The following is a 22,899-nucleotide window of genomic DNA, read 5'->3' as shown; positions in this document are numbered from 1 at the left end:
ACATTCATCTCCCAAGGGAACCTCTCTAGGGTACTGAAGTACATCCTAATCAGTAGAAGCCAGCAAGTGGCTTCTACTGATGGTGACTGGGACCCAATATCAGCGCTCTCCTGCAAGGCTGCCTGTAGTCTGCGGGTTGGTGGGCATCTAGCCCTTAAAAAAAGCCCACAAACTTTGACACTAATGCCTTATTCATCTACCACTATGTATCTAACCTTCTCTTTGGGGGAAATCCAGAAGGGCCTGCAACAAAATGTTGCAGTGTGGAGGAAGAATTTCTGTTTGGGGCTTCAGTCAACCAAGCAACTCCTCTTCCATGTTACTCCATTCCACCCCTCCTTCACCCAAATCTTCACTATTTCCCTCACAGTGGTTAGCCAGCAGTCCACGTGCTCTGAGCATGTCCAGTCCACTTGCAGTTGGAGATGGGTAGTCACCCTTGCATGTATTTATTTTAGTACACCTGCAACCTTGAGGTTCTCCAGATTCTTCTGATCAGCCCCTCTTGTGCGAGGGCAGTTCTGTTTTGGTTACATAAGCATTCACACCCAAAGAGTAGACCCGCTATTGGTATTCATCAGGGTCTTAAAATTCCCCCACCACTTCAGGCCACTTGAATGGCCCATGTTGGGCCTGATAATGCCTGCAGGCCAGATGTTCCCAGATGTTCCCAGATGTATATAGGATTGGAAAAGGTATCACTCCACATTCAGGCAGAACTGCTATTTAAAGCCTTGTCTACCTGTCTTTTTACCTGAGCACAGCACTGGTGTGATTTGTCTTCCTCGGTTGATAATGCCTGCTGGAAGAATAACGGGGGCTGTTATTCGCTGTTGTTATCTGGATGGCCTTTGCTGCTTGTTCATCATGTGGCTGACACTGTCTCAGAGAATTAAAGGTGCTTAACAAGATTGCACTTCAATTGGTCTGTTTATTCTTTATAGAGAAGTTCTAGGCTAAGTGGTTACGTGGTGTAGGACCTCTTCCTATCGTTAGTGAGGTCCTGTGGGATCCAATACCCTCAGAATCTAAAGCTTATGACAAATGAAAAGTCATGGGATTGAAGCCCTTGTACCTGCTTGCTTGCATTTTTATGGAGATTTTCAGTGATACTATCTAATTTTACTCTTTTTTTGCTGTTTGTCTGACAATTTTTTTGCAGAGTGATTCATATGTAAGGTGCATATGCCTCAGGTATACAAATATTCAAATCCTAGAAATCAGACTTTTTATGCTGAACTTTTAGCTGTGAAACATTAAAAAAAAACTGTGTACCGCTGAGGTGCTAGGATGATTTAGAGCACACACACTGCCCTTTGCCTCAAGGATGCCCCCACCCCTGCAAAAATCAATAGAACAGTGTTTCCCAACCACTGTTCCGCGGCACACTAGTGTGCGCGAGATGTTGCCTGGTGTGCCGCGGGAAAAATTAAAAAATTTGAAAGATTTTTTTTTTAAGTCAAATTTTTGATTGGGGCGCCGTCACTAGATGACCCCTGGGGTTCCCTCCCGCTCTGCGCCTCCCTCCTCCTCCTCCTCCTCCGGGGAGGCCCTTCCTGGCTCTCGGCCAAGGCTTGGCGGCTGCCACTCACTCACTCGCTCGCCCACCCGTCCCTCCATCCCTGCACCCGGCCTCTCCCCCTCCGTCCCCAGCGCGGGGGCTGCCGGGATCCGTAGTCCCCTCACCCTTGGGCTCCGCGCCTGCGCGGGGTGCGCGAACTACGTTTCCCAGCGTGGCCTGGCGGGCCGGGCATTTTGTTTGAAGCGCTCTTCTCCCGGCCATGGAATGAGCGCAGTGGCGGCGGCCGGGCGGGCAGGGGCTCTTCCGCACAGACCCCGCGCAGCCTGCCTGCGCCCCCGCGGAGATCGGGCGGCAGGATGGAGCCCGGGGATCCCCGCAGAGGCGGAGCGGCGGAGGCGGAGGCTGCCCCCCAGGTAGGGCTGCGTCGGGGGGTTTTAATTTTTGCAATGCTGCATCTGCGCCGGAAGGGACGCATCGGACCGCTGGGAGACCCCGTGGCGGGCGTGCAAGGCAATGCATGCGTGCAGGCGTTGCATGGAGTGCAGTGCAATGCAATGGCAACGCACGCCCTGCATGCATGCATGCAACTTCCACTGGCGCTCCGGACTTGGCAGGTGAGGGGGCCCCCAGTGGGCAGCAGAGAGAGCCAGGAGGGCGAAGGGGAGCCGGGGGGGAGCAGTGCTGCTCCCCAAGCCGAGCCTGGGGGGAAACTTCGGCGTCGTTGCGCCGGGTGTTGGAAGCGGAGGCTGGCGGGGGCCCCTCATCTGCAAAACCTGGTCGCCTCTCATATATTTCGTGCATTGCATTCATCGCCCGCTTTCTCCTCCAAGGAGCTCCCGGGGGCGCGCGTGATTCTCCCCATGTTATCCTCGCAACAACAGCCCTGCGAGGTGGGTCAGGCGAGTGGCCCAAGGGAGCACCTAGGGATTGTCCTGGCCAGGTGGGGTGATTTGAACCCTGCTCTCTGCCCGGTCTTCGTCCTCATTTAGCCCCCACATGTGCATGACTGTGCATGACTGAGGTTTTCCCCCCTCGTCTTGGCTATGGTGTGAGTCTGTCCTGTTAATTAATGGGGTTCTGCCTTCGGAGAAGATGAGCCAGCCCTCAAGGAGGTGATTATGTAATTTGCTAGCAATTCATGTCCCTCCCGGCGTGACGCTGCGCGCTGACGTCACGGGGCTGTAATGGTGGTGTGCCTCGAGATTTTTTTCATGAAACAAGTGTGCCTTTGCCCAAAAAAGGTTGGGAAATACTGCAATAGAAGAAAGAAAGCATTAATAATCTCACTGTGAGAAAAGAAGTTACAGAGAACCAGACAGAGGGCCTTCTTGGTACTGGTGCCCACCCTGTGGAACACCTTCCCATCAGATGTCAAGGAAATAAACAACTATCTGACTTTTAGAAGACATCTGAAGGCAGCCCTGTATAGAGAAATTTTTAATGTTTGATGTTTTATTGTGTTTTTAATCTTTCGTTGGGAGCTGCCCAGAGTGGCAAGGGCAACCCAGTCAGATGAGTGGCGTGTAAATAATAAAATTATTGTTGTTAGTATTAGTATGAAATACTTTTCCCTCACTCTTTCCCTGTCTCTTGTGCCCAGTTTCAGAGGATCCTTCCTGGTTCATTAAACCACAGTTTCCCGTGGTGACTGAACTGAGAAACTGTAGTTTAGATTCTCCCTACTAAGCAGGCTTGCAAACCACAATTTGCTCTATAGCTTAGTCAAACTCAGCCCTCCAGATGTTTTGGGGCTACAACTCCCATCATCCCTAGCTAACAGGACCAGTGGTCAGCGATGATGGGAATTGTAGTCTCAAAACATCTGGAGGGTCGAGTTTGCCTATGCCTGGCTTAATGAATAAATTAATAGATTGAACTCATTTAATTAATGTGACTAAGGAAATCCTTTTTTTCTGTTTAAGTCCGGATTCCCTTGAGAGTAATTTGTTGGTAGCTGCCTGTACGTTGGTGGTAGCCAGGGGCAGAGCCAAAAGTGAACAGAGATGGAGTCCAAAGTCGGTGGAGTTTTGAAACCAGACCAAGAGCTTCATGAAAATAAGCCAATGGCAACAAGTTCTCCACCCTGGACGTGGAGTGTGGGAAGAGTGGAAGCTAGTTGTAAATGTCTGTGGCAGTTCATTCAACTTAATAAGACATAGTTATAATTGGGAGAAGGTTGAGAGGCTGCATCCCACAGGGAGAAAACTCTCTCGATCTGCTCTTCACTATAAATCTCATAGGAGAAACTAGGTAGGTGCCCTTATGAGTGGAGGGGTGGGGAGTTTTCCATCAAGGGAAGTATTTGAACATAAACTTGGACAGCCGTCTGCTGGGAATGCTGTAACTCTGGATTTCCTCTACTGAAGATGGACTTGGTGGTCTACAAAACTTTCTCCAATTCCATTATTCTACCCATTGCTCCTAAAGCCTGCATCACAAAGGTCTCCTGTACCTTTAATAGCTGTGTAGAATAGGGAGTTCTCTCAGTTGCAAATATAAGAAGCTCTGCTGAAACTATTAAATGGTAGAAGCTTCCTCCTTTCTTTGCCATCTAACCAGCCTAGCTTTGAATAGACCCTTGGTTCCCTGCAGATGTCATTGGACTACAGCTCCCATCATCCCTCACGATTGGGCCATGCTGGCTGGGACTGATGGTAGTTGTAGTCCAGCAATATCTGGCAGGCCACAGATTGCCCTGTCCTTATTCTACAAGATGTGAGATGGGTGTAGACATGTGTCTCCTGATTTTGGCAAAAACTGCGCATTTAATGGAACACATAGTTTTCTACGGAGCACTGAAGAGCGACCACTGAATAATACTTTCTTTCCTATGTTTTTGTTTTGCTGCTTCACCTCTCTGTATCATTGCTCTGTTTTCCCCCTAAAACTTACCTTTTATTTGTTTCCTTGATACATATATGGGGGGGGGGGAGATTAAAGGGGAGGGGGAGAGAAACTTTTTGTCTCCAAACGAAACCCAAAAAAATTGCACACGTGTGCATTTAACCACAGAACCTCATTTAACTTGAACTGAGAGCAATTGAAGAAAGTTGCCTCTCTCTGGGGATTAATTCCACTTGGTGCATTTTAGAGTGATTTTGTACATAATTGTTTTTATTGTTTCCTTGATCTAATTAATCAGTTTCCTCTCTACTTTATTTGGGTTTTACGCACAGCATAATAGAAGCTCTGCAATGGCTGCAAAACAGAAGCAGCCAATGAAAGAGTCCAAAGATGGAGGATCTGCAATAATTATGGACACAATATAATCATGGTGAAACTGCTACAAAGCCCCATAATTTCAATTAAAATGGTTTATCCAATTATTATATTTCAACTCTTACAGTAAAAACATTTAAAAGAAAGTGATGAAAATAGCAGCAAATAAAATCATAAAAAGCAGGGGACTAGAAAAAAATAAAATAAAAAGTTTAGCAGATTTTTAAAAAGTCCTTGGGGTCCTTAGTTAAAGGCTGCAGAGGCAGAGCCAAGCAGAGGAGGTCTCAGAGGGAGGTAATTCCACACATGTGGGGCCACAACTGAAAAGGTTCTGTCTTTGTAGCCCATCAACCTAAGAACATAAAAATCACCAACCATGTGTTCCATCACTGAATTATGACTCCCTTCTTTTCTGCCATGCCTCTTTTTACTAACAGTATATGGGACGCGGGTGGCGCTGTGGGTTAAAACCACAGAGCCTAGGACTTGCCGATCAGAAGGTCGGTGGTTCGAATCCCCGCAACGGGGTGGGCTCCCGTTGCTCAGTCCCTTCTCCTGCCAACCTAGCAGTTCAAAAGCACGTCAAAGTGCAAGTAGATTAATAGGTACCACTCCGGCAGGAAGGTAAATGGCATTGCCGTGCACTGATCTGGTTCACCAGAAGCGGCTTAGCCATGCTTGCCACATGACCCGGAAGCTGTACGCCGGCTCCCTCGGCCAATAAAGCAAGATGAGCGCCGCAACCCCAGAGACTGGACCTAATGGTCAGGGGTCCCTTTACCTTTACCTTATGAATAATTTAAATAACAACAGCCAAGGCTTTTTTTCAGTGGGAACTCGCTGGTGCTCAGGTCTGGCACATCTCAGATGAGCGCCATTGCCATTCTAAGATAACATGGTGAATGGCATGGAGACAATGCTTTACCCCATTCTCCCCCATTCCTTAAAAAAAAAATCCACTAAAAACTGTTCATGAACATGTCTCTGAGCATACACACCCTTCTATGCAGTTTTGCCCATTATGCACACTTTTGACAACACATTTCCCTAATCTTTGTATGCTAATACATGCATTTTTGTCCGCCTCCCCCTAATGCAAACTTCTTTGCACAAATGCTTTGGTTGGAGAACTGCCTTGCAAAATGTGGAGAAGTGTGGATTTCAAAGGATAACCGTGTTTCAGTTCGCATTGTTGCACCTGCATCCTCCAGGTGTTGCCAAACTACAACTCCCATCAGCACCAGCCCAGCAACATCTGGAGGGAATCAGGTAGGCAAGGGCTTGTGTATTGTTTCATGAAGTGTTGATCCAGCTATATACAGGCAAAAGGAGGGCCAAAGCGAGGAATGGAAGGATCCTCACAAAAGCAATGGTTTTCTGTAGCTTAAGGCACTCAATGATCCGAACAGTTCTACAAAATGCCATCTGTTCTCTTGGTAAATGGCCACAGTCAGTCAGTCTGTCTGTCTGCTCACGTATGTGAGCATGTGGAGGACACATAACAGATTACGGTGCTGGAAAAGCATTTGTTGCAGCCTTTCATTAGCCGTATACATACAGTGTGAGTTAATGAGGAAGGATGTCAATATTCTTTTAATGAGCTTGCCGTTCTTGCGGCAACAAGTTGAAATCCATGCGCCTGCAGAGACTAATAGCCCAGGGAACTGCACCATGTTAAACAGAGACTTTATTTATGTTCTTCAACCCCATATTTCCTCTTTGATGGCATCACTCTTCATGCAAACATCAATTGCTGCCATCTTCTCCCAGCAAGTAATTCACCTCTGAAGTTGGGAGAAGATGAAAACATTGACATGGTGGGGATGAGAGGAATGTGTTAGATTCCCCCCCCCCCAAAAAAAAATGCATATGCTAAGTTTCTTTTAAATTATAGTTGTGTAACTATTAAATAATCTGAATATAAGCATGAGCCGATTCACTCCCGCTAACAGATACGTTAAGTTAAAGGAGGGTTTTCTGTGTAAATGAGGAACCAGCTGTGATCGTTTCTCGTATAGAAATCTTTACCCTCTGCTTACCACAAGTTAGGCCCTTCCTTGTCATCTGATGAAACTCAGCTGTTCTAGTCTGCCTAGTAACCATCAGTCCTTACCTCAGCCTATCTTGCTTCAGACATGGGCATTTGAATTTTTTTGCTACTTTCTTTTTGTGACACATGGGGCTGAGACAAGACAGAGTTATGCAGAAAAGAGCAGCAGGGACAAGAAGGAGAGAGAAAAATTGTCTAGCACACAAGATCCTATTTCTCCACACTTAACCTTACAAATGATCTTGGCCACAATGGAAATAGATTTGCCTTTACATGTGAAAATCGTACAAAGCATAAATGTGGTTGTAAGCACAAAACAACAGTGTAAATAATACTCTAGTTGAACATGGCTAAGTGATCAGATTTGCACAACTTTTTAGGAAACATGATGTAGGTGTTGATAACTAAATTCTGCTTGGTAACAGTTTACAAGCAAATTGATTTCCCCAAAAGGTGGTCCTACATTTTCTTTTAAACATCTAGTAAGTTTGATATTACAGAGGTGGGAATTACCTCAAACTGTGTGCCTGTTCCTTTAGAAAGGCCCCACTTTGAGGCGGCACAGAACACATCATTTCTCTCTTCCTTGGTGCCTGAACTAAGTCTTTAGAGATTTACTTGGACTTATTATCAGTTTATCAAAGCTGCAATATAAGAACCTGGTGGGATTTGTAAAAAAAGGGGGGGAACCAACTAAGGGGATTTGTGAAGGCATCCTTAATGGGATTTGGCCTCCAACATAATAAAAGGTGTCATTTTTAACATCTATAACCCCTTAGGTGATATTTTTAAACCTTGAGGATGAAATAGCTCTCTGTGGGATTTGTTCCCTGTGCTTTAAATATCACTTATTTCCTTCAGACTAGGTAATTGGTGTTAGTTTTATGGTGCTGTGGCCTAGAGCTAAGATGAGTGAGTCTGAAAGGATCCGTCCCCTTTCAGCATTTTGCTCATCCAAACAGAAACATGTCACAAAGCACTCAAGTGGTTTTCCACATTAACATTATTTTGTTTAGCTCTGTTTAAAGAGTCTCCGTGGAAACGGACAGTAGAGGCTGCCTTATATATATAATTGCTGCTTTGGTTCTCAATCCTATTCCTATCATTCTCTGTTAGCAACGATATGTTAAAGTTCAGAGCTAAATTTAACCCCCAGGGCATTATTTCTGCAACTGATGTTTTTCTGAACACACCATCACTGTGGACCTGTTCACACTTTATTTAATGCCTTTATTTAATGCCGATTCAAATTCCCACTTTAGATATATGTACAATTTGAAGAGTAGGAGGAATCTGCCCTTTTTGCTTTACAACCACTCACATCATGTGGACAGTTACAGATTTTTCTAGGCCTCTCTTTCCTCCCTGTATTGCTACCTTTGCTCTCAAAGGCCCGGCCAATCAGGCCTTAGCAGGGGTGGGTTTATCACATCTTGATGCCTAAACCTCTCATCTCTTCCAAAATATTTATTTATATTTTATCCAGAGTATTACAGTGAGTTAAAGTAAAATCAGAAAAAGAAAGAATAGGGGAAGAGAAAAAGAAATAGGATACATAAAAACATTTTTAAAGGCAGAGGAAACCAGCAATAACAAAATAACAATAAAATATAATTAAGGTTACAGAAATATTTAGAATATATGTAAATGGATAAACTTAAGTTTTCCCTCAAATATACGTTGGTTCATGGGTCACTATGGTTCCAATAAATGCATTCCAAATATCATTAAATTTGTCCAAGCATAATCTTTGTCTGAAAGCGATCCTTTCATGGGTTGCAAGAGTTGTCATGTCATCTATCCATTGAGGGGAGGGGGCCATATTTTTGTCCTTCCAATGTATTAATGTCAATATTTTTACAGTTGTAAGGGCACGGAGAATCTATTTATGTTGACCACTTGTCAAGCCTCATATATCGTTTAAGAAGATGTTATCTTCTGACATTTTAAACTCTTTTCCCTACAGTAATATTTAAACATCCCAGTATTTTTTTCCAAAAAAATTGCAAACACCATATAAACATGTTTCAAAGAAGCATCTCTTCCATGATGAAGGCCAAAGCTTCTCACTAGCCCATTTAATACTTCAATGCTTCCTTTTTCCTGTCTTTTGTCGGCTGGAGTCACCGGCCCTGTTTGCACATCACAGTAAACTTTAGCTTTCCAGGACTACGTGAATGGGCTACCTTTCAGAGAGAAGCTCACCTCTCTGTGCTCTAGTGAGTTAAAAGGACTGTGAAGGAGCAAAGAGTCAGCACTTTCATGCTAAGCCATAGTTTGGCTTACCACTTCATGCAAATACTGCCATTGCATTTCCATCTAAATACAGTAATTATTTCTAAATTTGTACCTATGCACATAAATCAGCCTATGCAAATTTTACACAAAGTGATTTCTCTCTTGTCCTCTTTTTTGTTGGTGCATAAATGACCACTTGGAAAAGATGCGGACGTTGCACTGAGCAGGCAAAGAGCCTGACTTAAGTCATGTTTTGAGTGCAGCTCAGGCAAGCTGCTACAATCCTAAACAGCCCCTTTTCAGCCTTCCCTGGACAGGATTGTTATTTTTACACCAAGGCTTCTGCTGTGTGATTTAACTTGGGAAACTTTGATAAATAATTTGTAAACCTCCCACACAAACAAACATGTACAAGTCCCTCTCCTCTCTTGGCACCCTTTCATAAAAGAACCCATCGCGGGAATGACACCCATTTCAATAATAGAATGGTTGCCCGTGTTGGAGGGCTGTCGCCATGACAACTGTGACAGGTGCACAAAACAGGGTTAGCTTGTTTTTGCTTGAAAGGTTGCAGCCATTATTTTTTATAAGCGCAACTCATGGTGGAAACAGCGGCAAAGTGCATCCGTAGCTCCACACGGGAGCAAAGTGGTTTTCCCAAAAGCAATTGTATGTCTTCGATGTGCATAGAATAGATGGATCCCCAAACTGCAATCCCATGCTGCTTAAACCCCATTGCTCGAAGCCCTTTTTGTGCATTTGAAAGGTTTTGGGATGGAAATGTGTGTTTTGGTGTTGGTACTGGCCCTGCCCTCCCCCTGCCCTTTCCAATCCTTCCACAGTCTGAAACTCTGAAGGAGGATTACCAGCATTCCCAGTCGTGCAAGTGCCTCTAAGCCAGGGGTTAGCAAACTTTTTCAGCAGGGGGCCGGTCCGCTGTCCTTCAGACCTTGTGGGGGGCCGGACTATATTTTGAAGAGGGGGGAATTCCCATGCCCCACAAATAACCCAGAGATGCATTTTAAATAAAAGGACACTCTACTCATGTAAAAACACGCTGATTCCCAGACCATCTGTGGGCCAGATTTAGAAGGCGATTGGGCCAGATCCGGCTCCCGGGCCTTAGTTTGCCTACCCATTCTCTAAGCACTTTAAGCTATGCACAGATAGAAGCCCCCATCAATATGTCCTGCTCAATGTGGGAAGGTTGCAGGGAGGAACAAGCATGCCTGGTGCACCCAGGGACATTTGAAGGTAAGCGTCATAGAATCATATAATTGTAGAATTGGTAGGGACCCTGAGGGTCATCCAGTCCACCCCCTGCAATTCAGGAATCTCAAGTATAGCATCCATGGCAGGTGGCCATCCAACCTCTGACTAAAAACCTCGAAAGAAGTCCACAACTTCCCGAGGGAGACTATCCCACCGTTGAACAGCTCTTACTGTCAGAAAGCTTTTCCATATGGCTAGTTGGAATCTCATTTCCTTCAACTTGAAGCCACTGGTTCAAGTCCTACCCTCTGGAGCAGGAGAAAACAAGCTTGTTCCATCTTCCATTCCAAACTCTGCATTTTGGCCCATTTGAGCTTTCGGTTTTCCAGGCTAATTTTATTTATATATAAACATTCCCCTTTAATTTTTCATCATTGCTTTCTTTCGCTGGGCTATAGGGCAAAAAGAAAACTTGGCCTGCTAATTACAGACTCCTTGTCTTCCCAGCTGCTTCCCATTTGGCCGAGATTTGCCAGCTGTAATCATCCAGCAAAGTGGTGTCTCTTTCAGAGAAACTAGTTGCTGCTGGGGATGAAACCTAACATTGGCTAAAGGTGGCAAGATGTGGCTATTAGCTGCTGAATAAAAACCTCTCCTGTTGTCAAATTAAATATTAAACACTTCACACTCTTTACATGCTGGTTTCCAAAAATTGCAGGTGTCAAGATAATTTTCAATTATGGCAGTGCAATAAACTAAATGTCCCAGAAAGACCCTTTGAACCAACGAGCTGTGGAAAATAAATTGTCACAGTTGATTATGGCATTCAGAAATGACAGGCCTTTAAAGTCAAAGCATGACAACACAAGAGTGTCAGTGATCATCAGCTGGAGGCTTGATTCTGCAAAGAGCAAGAGAGCTGGTCTCGAAAGCTGCAATGGAAGAGGCGGGGAAACATATTAAGGCTGTTGGGCTGCAACTCCCATCATCCTTTATTTTTATTATTGCATTTTTATCCCAACTTTCCTCCAAGAGGCACAAGGTCGTTTACATGGTTCTCCCTCACCTTCATTTTATCCTCTCAGCAGCCCTATGAGGTAGCCTAGGCTGAAAGACCTGCCCAAAGGTTGCCCAGTGAGCTTCATGGCTGAGCAGGGACCAGAACTCTGATCTCCCAGGTCCTAGACTGATACTCTTAACCATTGCAACCACGCTGGACCCTTAACCTTTAGCCATCTTGGTTAACCACAGCTTCCCTATTCCTGTATTCAGGCTCTGGTGAACATTCACCAGTTTTGATTTACATGCTAAAAATAGCGATTTGACCAGGTAGAAAACATTTCGTGAGAACATTCCTCTTTTTTTTCTATTCTTTTGGTGCCCAGCTGCCTCCTTTACGAGCGTAACTTACTCAAGGTGGCTTGCACAGAAATAAAAACGCAACTTTAAACAGCAGTGAGATGAAATAAACACCAAATTTCCACTATAACTACATTTTTAGCAATAGTAAATGCATATCTAGGCCAGAAATAGAGCACAGTTTTAACAACTCAGTAATGGAGCTCAGTAATGAGATGAAATATCACTTACGAGTGTGCCACTGAGAACAAGTGGGTTTTCAAGGCTTTTCTGAAAACGTGAAGTATGGGTTTAAATGGTCTTTCAGACAACTCAAAGCTAAACCATTTAGCTCTGCGGTGTTTGGTTTGGTTTTTTGACTCAGCTAAACATCTTCCACCTTCAAAAGGATGTGTGCATCTGTCTCAGCCCTAGAACACATCCATTTCCCAAACTGTTATTTTCCAGATAAACAGTTCCCTCCACCTCGCCATCCAGCTCAGTTTCAAATACCTCACACTCCTTCCAATGGAAAAATAATGTTTAAATCACAGGTGCGAGTTCTAGAGGAGTAGTCAAGGGAACACTTAGGTTGGCAAGGGGTTGTGTCTGGGGGCGTTTCTGATGGTGGAAAGGGATGTGAGGAGTGGTATTAAGTGAGCATGCATATGATCACAGAGTCCCCTCCTTCTGTTCAAATTAGACCAGAAGGTAGGCTTGTGTCAGGCCTGGGCCATTAGCAGGTCAGAAAGGAGACTCAGAGACTGAAAGTAAAGTCAGTGGTTTAGTCAGTAAAATAGTCCAGTCATACCTTGGAAGCCGAACGGAATCCATTCCGGGAATTCGTTTGACTTCCAAAATGTTTGATAACCAAGGCACAGCTTCCGATTGGCCGCAGAAGCTTCCTGCACTCAGTCAGAAGCCCCATTGGACATTTGGCTTCCAAAGAAAGTATGCAAACTGGAACACTCACTTCTGGGTTTACAACATTTGGGAGCCAAAACATTCCAAGGTACAACTATATACAAGTAGAGAGAACGCAGACATGGCTGAGCTCAGTGGTGATGTTGCCAAGACTAGCGCTTGGCCCCTCCGCCTAAATCTCCTCCTCCAGATGTCTTCCAATCCAAGTCCGGGTGGCCCCAGTTGGGCTTTCTGAGCTTTCTGTAAAGCTCAGCATGACCTTGGAGTGAAAGGAGGACGGGAGCTTACTACAGTGGGACTGGGCAGCTGCTGCGAAGCTGTTGCAGCGTCTGTCCCTTCCTATTCCTCTCTTTCGAGTCCGGGGCCTGAAGTGTCTCCCTCTGTAGCCTGTCCTGCCCTCAGACATCTTTTCACAACAACAACAACTCCTGGAAAAACCACTTGATTTTAATCTGTATTGGCAATACCACAGATTTAATAGTGAGAGCTTTTTTCATGCAAACACACAGGTTAGGACCCCAAAGCTTGAGTTCCGAAATACTTTTTTCCAACCCTTTCAGTTGGTTGGGACTGTTTAGCTCATTAGGAATGCAATCCTATGCATGTCTACTCAGGAGTAGGTGAGAGTTCAGTGAAGCTTACTCCAGGTAAGTGGGCATAGGATTGCACCTTTAGCCTTTGTATGAGCCCATTGAGTTTCGTTCTTTCCATAATCATCCACTGAGTTTATTTTTTAAAATCCCTCTTTATTTCAAAAGGTTTTAGGCTGTCTTCACACTCGCTTAAGCCAGAGAAAGACCCGAGAGAAAGACCCGCTAGCTCCTGCCAGCTACGAGCCTCACAGCTTTCCCTGCTCTGTGGCAGCCAATTACTGCCAATTGCCAGGACAGTTTTGCAGTGTAGGCATTTGTAGATTGGTTAAGCCTATCCACTTTTCCTACATTTCCTATCAGCTGCTGGTGCTGAAGGCGGTTGGCACCTGTCTGCCTCAATGGCCCTGGAAAGTGCGAGGAGGAGACACAGAGATCCCCTTGCGCCATTACTGATGGCCTGAGTCATTCCCTCTCTCCTGACCATTAGGCCTAACAAGAAAACGCCAGGAGCATTCTGCTCTTCCCTCTCCCCAACTCCCCCTCTTTCTTTCTACTATGATTATAATTAGAGGCTCTGCTTGTTGTTCTATTTTGAATTATAATTCACTAAGGCACATCACCAGTCTCCAGTCAAATGTTCTGGTGTCTGCGAAAGCATGTTTTACCTCCTCAGAATTTGCTCCTTGGAGATTCTCAAGTGGGAAAAACAAGAATTGCCCAGAATCTTGTTTCTTCCCCACTCCCAACCCATATATGTGTGTGTGTGTGTGTGTGTGTGTGTGTGTAGATGGCTTGTTTTTGAAATTAAGTTGAAGCAATTATTTGTGTCTGTAATATATTATTGATTTTTTTGAGAAACTTCGGTCCAGACACAAGCCAATGAACAAAAAAACAGGCACTGACAGCCAAATGAGTAGAGAAAATTACAGTTGTTTATCCTCATCGACTTTTTTGGGTAAATGTATTTATAACCTGCTTTTCGGTCCTAAAAAGAGCCCCCCAAGCCAGCTTGCAATCAAATATACTAATAGCAGACCCAGCTCTCCGAGTGCTACTCCTTATGGTACTATCCACACACACATACAAGGGAGAAGAAATATCAGCAGGCTTGGGAGAGCCACATACTTTGAGTAAGTAGAAACACTCCAGCTTGTTTCCATGTGAAAAGAACAATAATGAACATTGTGGTCTTTGGTTTTAAAAATCCATAGTAGGAAGCAGATTAAGGCTGTGATTCTAACACCGCTTATCTGGGAGTAAGCCCAATTGAATTCAGAGGGATGTTCTGAGTTTGGGACGCGGGTGGCGCTGTGGGTTAAACCACAGAGCCTAGAACGTGCTGATCAGAAGGTTGGTGGTTCGAATCCCCATGACGGGGTGAGCTCCCGTTGTTCGGTCCCTACTCCTGCCAACCTAGCAGTTCAAAAGCATGTCAAAGTGCAAGTAGATTAACAGGTACCGCTCTGGCAGGAAGGTAAACGGCGTTTCCGTTCGCTGCGCTGGTTCGCCAGAAGCGGCTTAGTCACGCTGGCCACATGACCCAGAAGCTGTACATCGGCTCCCTCGGCCAATAAAGTGAGATGAGTGCCGCAGCCCCAGAGTCGGCCATGACTGGACCTAATGGTCAGGGGTCCCCCCTGCTTCTGAGTTTAGGAGAGGGGTAGCAACTTTCTTGATGGGGCACGTTGTGCTCCTTCTGGGGTACTTTCAGCTCTCACCTGTGATTCCCAGAAGCTGTCAGCATGTGACAGCGGCCACACCCCAGGAACAGCTTCAACTAGTTAAACCAGCTAAACCAGTTGAGGGTGGCCAATGGGTCTCAAATCCTCAATGGGTTAGGGACGACGTGCATGCGAAGACAGGCTCCGGCAGATTGAGCAGACGAGACCAATAGTGGGTCCAACGGTCAAGAAGCCCCTTTCTGCATGTGCTGTAGAGGGAAGGGATGTGCAGATGGGGAGTCTTAAGCTGGGAAAGTAGCCCATTTAGGAGAATAAAACTCTAATCCTAAACCCCTGCTGCCTTGCAGGATATCTTCAGGAAAGAGAAAAGGCTAATGAGTTAACTCTGCACAAATCCAGATTGGAGCCCCTAAGGGTACCTGAGATGGGGTGGCAGCCAGAAAAAGCTAGCTTTTCCCATTTTTTTTATAGCAAAGGTAAAATCACATAACACATTAGCCCCTAGACCAAGTTGTCTGAACTTTCGTGAGTTTCTTGCCTAGAAGCACCTATCTCATATCTTGAGTTTTCAAACTTTTTGTAAGCAGTACATTTGGGGAGGGAATGTTATCTTCCCTGTCTAAAGGGTAAAGACTGTTCTTGCAGGAGAATTGCTGCTCCAGTTTTTCTGAAAGTTAGCAGGCTTCCTCCTCTTAGAGAGGGAATCATGCCTACAGTTTACCTCTAATTCTGGCAGAAATAGTGAAGGTTTCCTGTACAAGGTATGCTTGGATGGATCTGCCTGAAATTTGGTGTGCTTAGTCCATGCTAGGGGAGATCCTTTGCCGTAAAATTTCATCCACTTTTGTGAAAAAAGAAAAGAGTTACAATCACTTTTAGATTCTCCATTATAGTTAATGGGGGCAAAACTCACTTTAGATTTAGGTGATCAGATGTGGACCTGTATAATGAATTGACCTGGAATTACACAGAGTAGATCCAGAACTTCCAAATGCCACAGATACAAGACAAATCTTGTAGTTGTGTGCACACCCCAATATATGTCAACAAAATGACTATTAGTTTCAAGGAATGCATCTACCCATAGTCCAGAAAGCACATTTTCACACAGGTGACTTGAATGTGTAGGTTTTTCCATTGTCACCCAATTATTTGTTTGCCAGATAGTCAAGCCTTCAGAATTGAAGCCAGTACACACAAGCAAGGCAGGAAATCCAGAGTAAATGAGTTCCTGGGCTAAACATAGCTGGAGTTATGTTTTTCCCCATCTCATGATCTACCTGCAAGAAACCACACTGAACTGGCAGGTGATGAAGTTCCTTTCCACAGTACCATTGTTTCACAGGCAGACGGTGCCCGTATTGATTTAAAAATGCTAGAAGAGAGCTTTTTATTTCATTGTAATATTCTTATACCTCTTACCGTAAAAAAGAAATATATAAAGCAATTGAGTTGAGGTATACAGAAATCTTGGCACTTCCAGACCAGCAGCTTCTTGAGCATTCATCCTGGTTTGTTTCCACAAGGTTGTCAGGAAGCATGTTGACTGTTCGTTGAGGGCTCATTTTGATTTGTTTGCAACCTCACCTTACTGCAAAAAGCAGGGTAGGTATTGGTGGGGCTTTGCTGTGCCCAACAACGCCAAATCCACTTCAACTGTGCAACCTTAATTTGCTGGCTTGTGGTTGACTTTTACCTGGAAAATAGCAACAGTCTGGAAATTCACTTAGATGCTTGGAGAAGAATAAAAGAATCTCTGCACAATGTGTGTGTGTGTGTGTGTGAGAGAGAGAGAGAGAGAGAGAGAGAGAGAGAGGAAATATTGGGCAGAAATGGTGGCATACAGAGAAACGTTGCTTAGCAAGGCTGTGAGGCTAGGATTGTAGGCTCGGTGGTAGTGGATGTGGTTTGCTTGTACAGAAGCCTCCAGGTCCAATCCTTGGCATCTACAGTGAAGGCAGCAGGTAATGGGAAAGGCATCTGCTTGGAGATCTCAGAGAGATGCTGTCAGTCAGAGCAGACAATACTGCCCTAGAAGGATAAATAGTCTGACTAATATGGAGCAACGTAGGCTGCTAAAATTGTGGGCTCTCTGATTTTAGAACGTTTGACTGCCTGTCTGTGGGGTGTGTACGGTGCACTTTGTAGAAACCGCGCAAAAGTTATGCATGCCACAATGTAAAGATTGCACTGAGCGACTTACCTCTAAACAGAGTTGGCAGAATTCGTTAGTGGTGTTAATTATTCAAAGAAACAGCACAGCACTTAGTCAACCCTAAGCAGAGTATTTTACTAGTGTGCCGCTCTACATCCTTTCTCCGGCCAGCACCCCAAGCCCTGACTCACTTAGTCAGCTTCACTTTATTACTTATTCAGGAACAAAGAACCATTTTTCAAAAAGCGATCTTCTTTAAAAAGGAAAAAAAAAGAATGCTGTTCACCGTGCTCCTTCTGAAAGATTTCAGCTTCATTTTTCATAGAGCTGCACAAGATTGATAGTGATGCGTTAAACATTCAGAGGATGAAATGCCGCTATCTTGGTTCGACCCTCTTAGAGAGACACTTAAGGGAAGGGTGTTTAGGGGTGGAGAAAAACGCGGCATTTTAAGAGTGTTTGAGATGGTTTGCTGCTGCTCTCTTCCAGACAACCGTACGTTTTTCAGGCTTGGAGGCGGGTGCTGGCAAACAAACAAACCAGTGTACCTTTTAATGGTATGGTGATGGAAAGAAGGTGGACCTGTTTGATTTTCACCTGCCATCCAAGTTGCTACTAAAGGACTGCTCTGAAATGCTTTAAGTTGCTATAACCGCTTGTCAGGTAGACATTCAACAGGTGCAGCTTCTCCCTACTACCGTCCGGGGGGGGGGTGCACCGTTGAACTTACTATATTTTGTGCTGATGATTCCATGGGAAATGTTTAAAGCACTGGCAGATCTGAAATGTGCCTGACATATGCTTTCTTCTCACTTTTATCTTACGGGGAACAACGCTTGCAAGTTTTTACAGCTATTAAACAGTCAGTTTTGGATCAGTCTCCATAATGGGCACTTTAGTACTAATTCGAGTTTTGTTAGTAGTGGATAGCGTGCTTTAAAAAGCTTCCCTATTTTGAGTTTACTTACATACCTACTTCGGAATAAAGCGTGCATCTTAATCTTCTTGTTTTTGCGAAGCTTTAAGGAATTTATCGTGCGTTGCTGCTGCTCTTATTGCAAACACTACATCTTTCTCTTCCCACTCCTTATAAATTTGAACATACTTTCTTTCCCAGTGGGCTGCCTGAATTCTCAAGTGGCACAGTCCACAATTACACCACCACATCCTGTGTGACATTGAAATACATTCACTTGATTTCATATATAACCTTTTTTTTTTAAGAAAAGGGGGGGAGGCACATTTCCTTCAAAGTACAGATGTGAAATCTGAAAAATGTTTGAAGTCAAGAAATCGAATGTTCTGAAGTTCTGCCAGATTTATAACGTGTATGACCTTTAATTCAGATGTAGTAACTGCAGGGGAGCAAAGACAGGAATGGGTTTTAAGCTCTCCCACTCACGGGGGAAGAACTGCAGTTCAGCGTGCATTTAAGGACCATCCTATCCAATTTACGCTTTCCAAAACAAATCACGAACTGAAATACAGACGTCCTCTGAAACGCACATTTCTCCAAATCTTGCAGTACTGTTCTCTGTAGCCAAGTAATGTGTTCAAAAATGCATACAGAGAGTCCACAAAAGGACATATATTTGTGAAAATAACATGCAAGAATATTAGAGGGCATTGCTTTGCACAAAATGTACATATTAGGCAAAATAGCATGCGAAAGTGTTTATTTGGGGAGGATTTGCACTAAATTGCAGCTGGTTTTTCATGAGGACTTAAAAAATATTCACAAAATGATGTGGAAATGTAGAAAACTGAAATAAAGACTGGAATCACTGAGGAGCAGAGAGAAACCAAAATTGACAGATTTGCCCCTCTCAACTACTGGCAACTATATTTAGCTTGGGGTTCTCTGGACACCACATCCTGCGAAAGGTTACAGATACAATGCTTGCATGGCAAAAACTGGCTGAGCCCTGGGAGTAAAGGTTGCAAAGCAGCTAAATAAGGAGAAATGGAGAAGGCAGGGGACAGGTTTGCTTTTAAATGCAAACAAAACCCAGCAGAAAACTGTTTTGGCTATTCCTTCCACTAGCCTTCATATACAGTGTGTCACGCCTTGCCGTTCTTCACATAAATACCTTCTGACTCATGCATGAATCTGCCCATAGAGATACACTTTGCAGTGGCCATTTATCACTAAATATTAACTTCACTTTCTTACTTATTTTCCTTCCCCTTTCACTGATACCTAGCTCTGACTGAAGAGGCAAAGCTCTGTGTGTGGGCTGCATCACTCGTGAGCAGCTTTGTACAAAAAACTCCCTGTTCACAGAAAGCTAGCACATCTGAGAGAACTCTTCACCACGTGCTAGCTTTTTGTGTGCAGGGATTTTTTTTAATTATTATTTTTGCATGTCACATGAACTGCCAGCTACTATCTGAAGTGGTACAGTCAGGGTCAGATTCACCTGAGAAGGCCAAACTATATGTTGAATAAAGTTCCATGTAACTTTCCCTGGAAATACAGTTTTTAAATTAAAAACAGCTGCAGTCAGCAGCACAGGAATAATGGGTATGCACAGGGTGTTTAACCTTTCCCTTCTTATTATGGTTTGTCCTCTCAAAATGTCCCCAAAGCAGGTTCCCCTCACCCCACCCAGTCAGGGGTTAATTTCAGGATAGGCAAGGTGCCCCCCCCCCCCAGCCAGTTGCTGCTCCCTCAAACTTGGAAATGAAAAGATACAAGTAGTATCAGTATAGGAAACTGACATTTCTCTCCTTTTGTTCCTTCTGCGTTTTCTCTTTTATTCTTGTGCTGTTCTTCTTCACTTGCTTCAGGCAGCTTCAGCCTTCATCCTAACAAACAGCTTTTCTGTCCGTGTACATGGTGCTTTGTTGCATCATAAATATCAATTTCTTGCATTCAATAGCAGCAAGGCCCAATGGGGTGGTTGGTTATTTGTTAAAGCAAAGCATTCGGTACATATACAGCCATGCCAGCACATGTACTTAATCAACACACAAAAGCAGCTTTTTAATGTACCATTCCTGGGCTGTGAGCTGCAAAACCAGCTATACCAGCTCAGGGGAACCTCCAACCCATGGTCCAGATTAATAACAATATAATAATAATAATTTATTATTTATATCCCGCCCATCTGGCTAGGCTTCCCCAGCCACTCTGGGCAGCTTCCAACAAAATATTAACATACAGTAATGCATCAAACATTAAAAGCTTCCCTAAACAGGGCTGCCTTCAGATGTCTTCTAAAAGGGTGTTCCACAGGGTAGGTGCCACTACCGAGAAGGCCCTCTGCCTGGTTCCCTGTAACTTAGCTTCTCGCAGTGAGGGAACGGCCAGAAGGCCCTCGGCGCTGGACCTCAGTGTCCTGGCAGAATGATGGGGGTGGAGACGCTCCTTCAGGTATACTGGACCGAGGCCGTTTAGGGCTATTAAAGGTCAACACCAACACTTTGAATTGTGCTCAGAAACGTACTGGGAGCCAATGTAAGTCTTTCAAGACCAGCAAAGGTGCTGATTTGATTCATTTTGCCCCAAATCATGCCCATCTGCCCAAAATCTGGCACCGTATGTTCTGGCAGGAATGGAGGTTCCACCTCATTAGGGCTTAGGATAGAGAACCAATCAGCAGAGCCATCCATGCTGGCCAATAGGTGTCCAGCATACCTGTAGCAGGAAAGCGTGGCTGGCCATTGTCTTGGAGCAGATCTGGACTGCTTCCCACATGCACTGTACCATGTTTCCTGCAGCTGAGAGACTGCCAGTTCCTCCCCAAGCCCTGAGAAACTGACCACCATTGTCTGCTATGGACAGGTCGAGGGCCCACCCAGAGAATTGCAGCACACACAATCGACACGGCCTGTTATGCCAAGACAACAACATCTCTGCTGTGTTTCCACCTTCCGGTGATGATTCAGGGTTTTGATGTTAGTTTAAAGAAAATAAACAACCCCGGTAAAGCAGCATGCTTCATGCGTTCATTGTCAGTTTGGAGTTGCAGAAACTGCGAGTGAGCGGAGACCACAATGGGTTGTTGCTGAAATGCCCATGAATTCCTTGTCTGTGCGGGCAGGGGTTGCTAATCCTCAAATGACAACTTCTAAATCTTTGTTTTGTAAACAAGCCATAAGAGGTGCCAATTGGAGCAGTGTCCTCTTTTGCTGTCTTACCAAGGGGAACGTGCACCATTCTGTGTGAACAAAGCCCATCAACCCATAATTACACTTCAAATGTGACATTTCCTCTAAACCCTTTACGTAAGGATATAAGCATGCCTGTTTTCTGCGGAGGACATGCAAGTATCATGCCTGTATGTGCATGTACACACACACACACTGCTAATTTGCCACCTCAGTTTTGAGAACAAATTATCTGTAGCTTAAGGGTGCTGAGAATTGTTTGGATAACCAACATTCCCCTCACAGAGCTACAGTTCCCAGAGTTCCCTGGGAAGAGGGACTGGTTTTTAAACCACTCTGGGAATTGTAGCTCTGTGAGGGAAATGGGGGGGGGTCTCCTGACAACTCTCAGCTCCCCTAACACACAACAATTCCCAGGATCGTCTGGAGGAAGACACCAAAAGTGGTCTAATAGTGCTTTTAATTTATGGTGCAGATGTGGCTTCTATTTCTCCCCCAATTTTCCATTTGTTTCCCCCCTTCCAAAAAAGAAAGAAAATCCCTTTCATGCTAAGTCGTTTTGGGGCAGGTTTTTTTTTTGGGGGGGGCTATTTAATGTGTTCTTCAAAAGCTTACTTTTCATACTTCTGAAAACCTTGGGGCTCCCTGAGAATGCTGACATCTCCTTTTTGCTTCTCAGTCGGCCGCTTTCAGCTCCATTCCTCTTGGCCCACACAATCTGTGTTTGCTATTATGTGGGGGGAGGGAAGAGAGGAGGAGAAGAAGAAATATCACAACACAAACTTTGCATTTCTTGTAATGTCTAATTCCACCCCAAAGCCACCTAGTACAGGGCTGGCCCACCCATGAGGCAAGGTGAGGCGACTGCCTCAGGAGGCAGGATCCACAGTAGCCCCCTCTGGGCATTAGGAGTCGCTGCCGGTCTCCTCCCATCCCTAGGGAAGAAATGACAGGGGCTGCCCTCTAGGGTTTCTTGGGTTCTGGACTCACCTAGCATGATTCAGAGCAGGCCCTTTCTCCCCCTGCAATGGACTTTGGCTGCCACTTCAACTGTCAGGTAAAGTTGATTCAATTCGCCTCCTTGTTCCCAATGTAGATCTTCACTCACCCCTTCTTCCCTGGATGAAGGGGACGTCTCAGGTGACAAAATATATTGACCTAGTAGCGTATTCATGGCAGACCGGGGATTTGAAATCGGATCTCTAGCTCACCATCAGTCGCTACCCTATAGCAACCCAGTAGGCAAGTGTACACAGGGGAGAAATACTTGCCGATTCATCACAACTTGTGAATTGGATTGGAGATGTGAGGAGCCTCAAAGAAAAACGCGGGCAGTCCATTTTTGCTCTTGGGAACTGTGAGCTGGTACATCAATAAGTTCTAGCTATTGTCTGTGCTAAACACCCAGCCTCTTTGTTTCCATATTCCCAAAGACCTCAGCACAATAGGACACAACTCCCTGCTCTGTAGATTAGCCACAACATCACAAGTGGTGGTGGCACTCTCTCATTCTTGCAGGGGCATAACTCTTTTGATAGGGAATTCAGTGCCCCTGGGGCAGCAGGAGTAAGCCACAACAGAAGCAAGAGGGGGGAACTGGCATGGTTTGCAGAAGTACCAAAAGTATTTTTAAAGTCACCAAAAGGTGGCAAAACCCACACACGAAAAGGCCAGTGCGGATTGAGTATGTTCACTTTCCATCAGGAGCCACTGAATGTTGAATGTCAACTGGAAAAGAAAAATGGAAAATTGATAGAGGATATTGATTCCACTTACTTGAACTCCTAATAGTTTGTAGTAACCCAGAAGAAGGCATTATTGGCTGGCTGGCTGGCTGAGAGGAATCCTGAACA

General features: G+C 44.8%; 1 protein-coding gene and 1 long non-coding RNA gene across 6 annotated transcripts in view; one reads left to right on the top strand and one right to left on the bottom strand.

Moving 5' to 3' along the window:
• The window catches only part of SLC8A1 (solute carrier family 8 member A1), a 308,213-nt gene that overhangs the window by 214,449 nt on the left and 70,865 nt on the right, over positions 1-22,899 (top strand). The window lies entirely within an intron of this gene.
• LOC309529820 lies at positions 10,921-22,542 on the bottom strand. The gene is made up of 3 exons (XR_014218491.1): positions 22,037-22,542; positions 21,662-21,773; positions 10,921-11,173 (listed from the first exon to the last, which is right to left on the bottom strand). It is a non-coding gene; the product is annotated as an uncharacterized lncRNA (long non-coding RNA).

The sequence above is a fragment of the Podarcis vaucheri genome (assembly GCF_965113315.1).
Source record: "Podarcis vaucheri genome assembly, chromosome: 3".
Lineage (NCBI taxonomy): Eukaryota > Metazoa > Chordata > Lepidosauria > Squamata > Lacertidae > Podarcis > Podarcis vaucheri.
The sequence above is the reverse complement of the archived record's forward strand: the minus strand, read 5'-3'. Positions and strand labels throughout refer to the sequence as shown.